The following is a 7,391-nucleotide window of genomic DNA, read 5'->3' as shown; positions in this document are numbered from 1 at the left end:
TGATTAATCTGTAAGACAACTCTCCCAATTTTGGCATAAGCACCCAGATTTTAATAAGGATGACTTTGCAGAGTTGACAGGGCTGGGTTTGCCGCTGTCGTTTCCGGTGCCTAGGTCAATGCTGGGTGGTCCGTACAGTTTCATTCATTATTGACTTATTTTTAGCAGTTTGAGGCAACCACATTGCTGCGGGGATGGAGTCACATATAGTCAAGACCAGGTAAGGACAGCAGATTTCCTTCCTTGAAGGGTATTAGTGAACCAGATGGGTTTTTACAGCAATCGTCATTAGACTTTTAAATCCAGATTTTTATTGAATTCAAATTCCACCATCTACAATGGTGGGATTTGAATCCAGGTCCCCAGAGCATTACCCTGGGTCTCTGGATTACCAGCCCAATGACAATATCACGATGTACCTTCCTTCAATGGTGCCTCTGACACTGGATTAGGGACAGGGTTGTCAAGACTACCTGCAGTCTGGAACTTTAAAAGGTTTAGCTCACTCATGGAGGCTCTGTGGACTCTGCGCTCTGAAGCTGGATTTCCAAGGGAGATTCAACAGAGTCTTCTGCTGCAGTAAAAGTCTCTGCCTTCAGCTTCCAGGCATCTTGTCTGGAGCATTTTCTGGTGAATTTTCTCTGCGTCTTCAGCTTTTCTTGGGAATTTCTCTCAGGTCAGATTTTTTTTGTTGAAGTTTCATCTTAGTCTTCCAGCATTTCGGCCTGTTTCAGCATTTTAGCAAGATTGAAGGTTTCTGATGCACAGCTGCCACCATGTTGGGAGGGCGTTGGTTACAGAACGGTGTCTTAAAGAAGTCTTCAGTAAATCTTAACTATGAGAAGGATTTACACATGTACAGTAAAGGGTATAGGCTCCTTGTTTAGTACTTTACACATCTCTGCTCAACACCACACTGACCCATGGGTTGAGTCACGTGCCTTCTTACATCACAAAGTGTAGGCTCCTTCTGGGCTAATTTCTTCATTTGGGGGTTATTCAGTAAATTTGGTTATTTTTGTTTCCGATTCCCCACAGGGATTGTAAAAGTACGGTAGTGTATTTGCTAGGTTACTGCAGTAGTAGGGTCTTGAACTATTATTCCTGAAGCCACGAGTCCAAATCTCAGTTTGAGAATGTGAATTCAGTTAAAATAAGTCTAGACCAAAGTAAGTGACAAAGAAGCTATTGGATTGTCACAAAAACCCCATCTTTGCAGGGTTGACCAGGCTATTTTGCCTTTGTTGTGTGTCAATCTGTCAGTTACAACTGCAATGGTTTTATTCCTTGTAGCAGTTTGTTTCAACTAGCTATTTAGAGGGAAGGGTCAACTAAATTTGGGGTGGGATCACGAGTCGACGTTTCACATGTCCTCAGATTTATTGACCTTAGTTTCACAACGTACAGTGGTGGGTTACTAGTCCAGTGTCAGTGTCACAACCACTGAGATATCAGACCCAGAACTAAGTGTTCTATATTGGATGATATATCTTGAAGAAGGTATACTCTACAATCCCGCAACGACCAAGGTCTCAGGCTTCCTTTTAACCGGTTTTATTCAGGCATATGCAAGGGAGCCGCAATCATTCCTAAGAATGAAGACCCAGCTCCCAGATAGATTATACTTAATTACTTTTGTACTTTTTTCTTATCATAATACATTTGAGTACATTTGAATACATCCAAACGGTAACCAACACACTGGTCCCATGCTAACTCTATCCTTTTGCGTACATAAACATGTGATTTTGCTAACCAATTATTCTAAAGGATGTATACATAATTATATTATCCAATCAAAATTAAAACATGTACGCAAGGACCTTGGTTCTCAACTCAAGACTGCTTGTGTTTCATCAAAGCCCCCTCTTTGTCCATTGTTCATCTTCCCATATCTAAGCTAAAACCATCTGCCCCTTCCCTATGTGAGAGGGGAGTACACTTAATCTAATTTATGTCATACTTCTGTCTCCAGTCTGATTCTCAAGGCTGTGCAATGTTCATCTGGTAGCAGCCATGTCTGCCTGGGGATTTTAAGGGTTTTTCAGTAAATTCTTACAACATTTTTAATTTCCCGCAAACAGTCCCACCTTTTGGCCCTTGGCAAAGCCCAAGTTGGCCACACCTTAAGTTGAGAGTTCTTCCTCGAGTGGCCAGTTGTCCAGACCGCCAGAGGAATCCTAAACCACCTGGTTGTATAACTTAATCTTCCCTTCCCTTGGAAGGTCGGGGAACTGATGCGCACCTTTGGTTTGATACTGTCTGTGTCTGGAGAGTCCCTTTCCAGGTTTTACGTTGGTAGCAGCAGAGTCCGATAGCCCATAAGAGCATAATTCCTGTGACTATAGTCACACCTATTCTAACAATCTCTCACCAATTCATCAATCTTCCGGCCGTAGCATAGGAAGTAGCCGATTGTGTGGCTAAATCCACCTGCACACGCCCCCTCGCATTTTGCTCTATAGAAGCTTCTACATACGATGGAGCTATTCTTGTGTCTTCCTGCATGGCTAGGCATGCTATTCTGACAGGAGTTCGATCAGTGAACAATGTGTCATCCCACCAAGGGCTAAACAAGTATCCTGTGGTTCTGCCTGGCAAATTAAAGTCTCCTATAATAAATGGATAGGTTACCTGTAGGTGGAAACTTGATTTACTAGCACAAAGTAAGTCCCCATAAAAGAAACTCAGCCTCGCTGGTCATGAAGCACCACTGAGCTCAGGACACCGGAATTGCCTTAAATGCTTCCTGAATTGGTAATGTGGTGAATGTGACTTTACTAGTATTTGTAAATGCCTCCAGTGTTTGACATGAGTACACAATGTAATCTCTTGATTCTGTACAACAATCTCTAGTACTCAACAATACAGTGTCTTTTAAGTAGGATATATATCCACGTAGCCCTATACGGAATACCATTCCCTCTTTATCTACTCCTAGGGACTCAAACCTGTAGCTGTTCAGGAAAGCGCCGTTTGGATGTTGTCCTTGGGGAATGGCCATGATAAATTTTATAACTCCGTCCTCTCCTCCACCTTAAGGTTGTGTAACCACCAATTCCTGCCACTCCTTGCGTAAATTTGAGGTTTAATTGGTATACTGACTCGAACATGTGTTCGGGAATTGTTCTGAACATGATATCTTCAATGTCGGATTTTACCCCATCAATTAGATCTCGTGCTAGCATATCGCAGCCCCTCCCTGTGGCTTGTGATTTGGCTGTGTCTATAATCCCATCTGCAGTCTGCCTAAGGATCTGTAGCAGACCTTCTCCTTGTGGCTCCACGGCTGTCAGGCCATGCTCTGTTCTACATCCCTCATACCACCAACCCAGTAAATCCCAATGATTGTTACCCCACCACTTGTGTCAATGCTTATGCTTAGGCTTAGTGAGGTGTTACTGGGTATTTCCCGCTGGAGTGTATCCTCAAAAGTGCATTCGTCTGTTCATCATTGTCCTTACCCTTGGGTAAGTACCACTATCCCGTGAAGTTCCCGTTGTTACACTCAAGTGGTGTCAATTGAACTGGCTGCCCTGGTGTTGTTAAATGTAAAGTACTCCTACAACTGAGTGAGAGATCACACGTGGGGGTCCTGTTCCCAATTGTTCGTTTGATGTGTCCGTGTAGTGACTTGATCTGTAATCCAGGTGTTGGGCTTTCTTATCCATTCCCTACTTCCTCCTTGGGGAAGTAGTACGTATTGCCCAGGGTGAAGGCAGGTGTCATTATTGACTTTGCCCGTTAGTTCTTCCCATGCCAGCGCTGACACGCCCATAGCCAGGATCACAGACCTGTGGAAACATTAACATTGACTCCCATTGTCCAGGTTATCATTACTTCCTTCATATGGTTTTAATTGAGAATAATGTTTCCTTTTGCTTCCCGTTTTCGTATCCATGAGTGCGCACGTGTCACCTGTCATAATTACCTCGTATGGTCCGTGCCATCTGGGTGCAAACCCAGTTCGTTCTGGGTTCATCTTGACCATTACCCTGGTCCCCACCTGAGGGGTTCGCTGTAGCTCTTCATACTTATCTGCCTCTATGTCCCTAATCATGTCTGACTGTGTCTAACTTCCTCTCTCGACTCATGTAATTGCTTACTTAATTCCCTTACATAGTCCCGTATTCTTCCTTTCAGTGGCGCTACATCCCCTTCTCCTATTATAATTCCTTCAGGTAATTGCGTGGCCCTGCCGGTCATCAATTCAAATGGGGTGAACCCGGTAGTCCTATTTGGTGTAGCCCTAAGGTGCATCAGAATGCTGGGCAATACAGTGGCCCAACTGTTCCCTGTCTCCTGAATTGCTTTGGCTACAGATGTTTTTAAAGTTCGGTTCATCCTTTCCACCATCCCTGAACTCTGGGGGTGGTAAGGAATATGGAATTTCTGTTTAATCTCCATGAGCTTACACATTTCTTTAATGACTCTCCCTGTGAAATGAGTTCCCTGATCTGAATCCATCTGGGTAGGCACCTCCACTGCTTCCAGTTTACTATCACCACCTTTAACACCCCTTTGTTCCTTTTGTCTGTGACATCTTTTGATTATCCGCTCCTATCACTGCTTGCTTGTCCCTGCAACCACCCCCCCCCACCGCAACTTCTCTCCCCCCACCTTTAAACCAGCTTATATTTCACCCCTCTCCTAACTTTACTCAGTTCTGCCGAAGGGTCATGAGGACTCGAAACGTCAACTCTTTTCTTCTCCGCCGATGCTGCCAGACCTGCTGAGTTTTTCCAGGTAATTCTGTTTTTGTTTTACTATCTCCTGCTGCTGTCTCATGTCAGACCTCAATTCCTTAAGCGGTCTACACAACTCTACAATGCACCTTCTTATCCTGTCTTTCAACGGCTCACTATCTTCACTTCCAGTGGCAGTTCTCTCTGGGAGCCGCTTAACTCTGCCCTTCATCAAGGTGTTAATCCTGTGGTCTTACTCTTTGTAGCTCGCAGGCACATTAATATAGTCAGTAATACATCTATTTAGCCTTTTCCCAGCTTTCCCTTTACCTATATCCATCTTGTGGTAAATTGTTAAGTATTATTTCTTCTTACTCTTCAATTGCCTCAACTACAGATTCCGAATAGTTTTACCTCTAAGGTTTTTTTTTTCCTGACCACGATCATCCTAAAGTTCTCTTGAGGTCAGGTGCTCTATTGTCTTGATCGTTTAAAATGTTTCCTTACTCTTTAGGCCATGTCAACGGGGATCTGTATCTCCAGATCTTTGCTTATTTTCCCCTGTGCAGTTCCAATGTCTGTTGATGGCCAGATTATCAAATTCAGTTCCCTTACATTATGTCCTCTTTCCCTAACTCTTCTACTTTCCTCATTCCATTTTACACATGCAACAGCTACCATCTTATCTCGTTCAGGTTGTATGGAGAGACTTTACAGTTCAATAAAGTATTCTCATAACAGTTTTAAAACAGAAATCAGGCATTGACAAGTTTTGCTTCCTTATCTTCTTCTCAAACAACATTTTATTGTCTCAAAAGTAACCCACTAAATTGTGTCTGACCCTTTTTTTTTTATAATTATTCCAGATTCATTAACTCGGCCAAAAATTGGATTTCTGCCAAACTTTGTCAAGGTCTTGAGCTTAGCTTCATATTTTAGGAACAGACTTACAAATACAAAAGCTTGCAGCATTTGAATTAGTGCCAATTGTTGTCAAAAACCCTTTAAAATGAAAATTCCCTTTTGAGAACTGTATCAAGAGCCAAATCTCAAATTTTTAAACTTGTAAGAACTGTATTTTACACTGTCAGAATTAAAACAACCTCTTTTTCATGTGTAATGATTTGTATCCAAATTTGAAATCCCATATGTTTACCGACTCATTCTTTATCTATGGATAGCATCCTCGTTATTCAAAGTAACCTGTTAAATTACACTGCACTTTACATCTCAAGATTGTCCCAAATTCAAATTACAGTGCTGTTGGGATGCAGATTTCCTTTAATATTTAATTCATCTCTTCAAAAGAAACCCCATTTTATCCATTGGAACCATCTAGACCGTGTGTTTATGTCTTTTGGTTTTCCTAGAACCCTTTTGAATTTCAGGTAATTTTTTTTTCCCCTCAGAATTTTAGAACACCAACTCGTATGTATTAATCCCAATCAGCTTGGAAGCTGGTGATGAGGGTTATTCCTACTAGTCTGCAAGGGGGTGGTACAAGGGTTGGTTCATCTCAAAGGCAAACCCTGTTTTATCTATGCAATACCTTCAAATTGCAACTTTTGCCAGAAATCTCAACTCAAACCTTATACTCAAAACTTTGAAGCGTTTGTGTACACTTTTCCTTTAATCTATTATGTGGCTTTCGACTCTAAAGTGCTGAACTACACACACAAGTGACAATTTAGGGAAGAAAACACATTAAAGCTCACATACAAACGCTTCCTTGCACACAAACAAACACATATAACAGGTATGTATTTATATTCCTATAATATTGAACTTAACTCTAAACGAAACTTCAAGTAGCAGTGGGGGGAATAAAGAGATCTTGGCGGCTTCACCTAAGAATGAAGACCCAGCTCCCAGATTGATTACATTTCATTACTTTTGTACTTTTTCTTATCATAATACATTTGAATACAATCAAACTGGCTGAAGCTCATTTTCTCTGCTGCTACCTGTCACTGCTTATTATCCCCCTAGGGGTACCCCCTTTCTCTCTCTCTCTCTCCAGCACAAACAGCTCTTGTAACTTAGATCAATTCATTTCTTTTAAGTTACAAAAATCAGTAGGGGACCTTTCAGGTCCCAATTATCCTTCCACATATTCCCAATATCTGTTGGTGGCCCCTGGGAAAAATCGATCTGCCGCTATGACTGGCACAACTCGACCGAGATATTTCTGGATTAGTTTAGTTTGTTGCAGATACAGACTCAAAATGGAGAACTGTAGCTTTGTCAGTTTTTTTTTTGTTAATCTAAGCTTTCCACCATTCTTTAGCGGATCGCCCAGCTGCCAACCTTGTTGTTTCATTCTGCTGATCAGCTTTTTATGCTTCCTGGCAAGGTGAAGGGACATGGTTCCTTCACCTCCCCATTCTGCAATGAACTGGAGTTCGGTCTTCTCAGCCATATCCACACAAACACGCTAAATGGTCACACACACTAAAACAGGGACCCACAGTTCCCCCAAGATCTGAGTCTCCTGAGGCTCAATCGCCCCACCTGTCCACCTGAGTCTCCCTGGCCGAAACGTTCAGATTCGCTCTATTAGACCTCTGTTCTAGTATGACGCGAACAACTGGAGAGTATCTTTCAAATGAAAATACTCACCAGATCATTGTTCCACCTTCGCAGAGGTCCGGGGGAATCCTGCCGACTACGCCAATTGAAGAAGGTACACTCTCCAATCCTGCAACG

The sequence above is a fragment of the Cetorhinus maximus genome, chromosome 13 (assembly GCF_964194155.1).
Source record: "Cetorhinus maximus chromosome 13, sCetMax3.hap1.1, whole genome shotgun sequence".
Classification (NCBI taxonomy): domain Eukaryota; kingdom Metazoa; phylum Chordata; class Chondrichthyes; order Lamniformes; family Cetorhinidae; genus Cetorhinus; species Cetorhinus maximus.
This window is presented reverse-complemented; position numbering follows the sequence as displayed.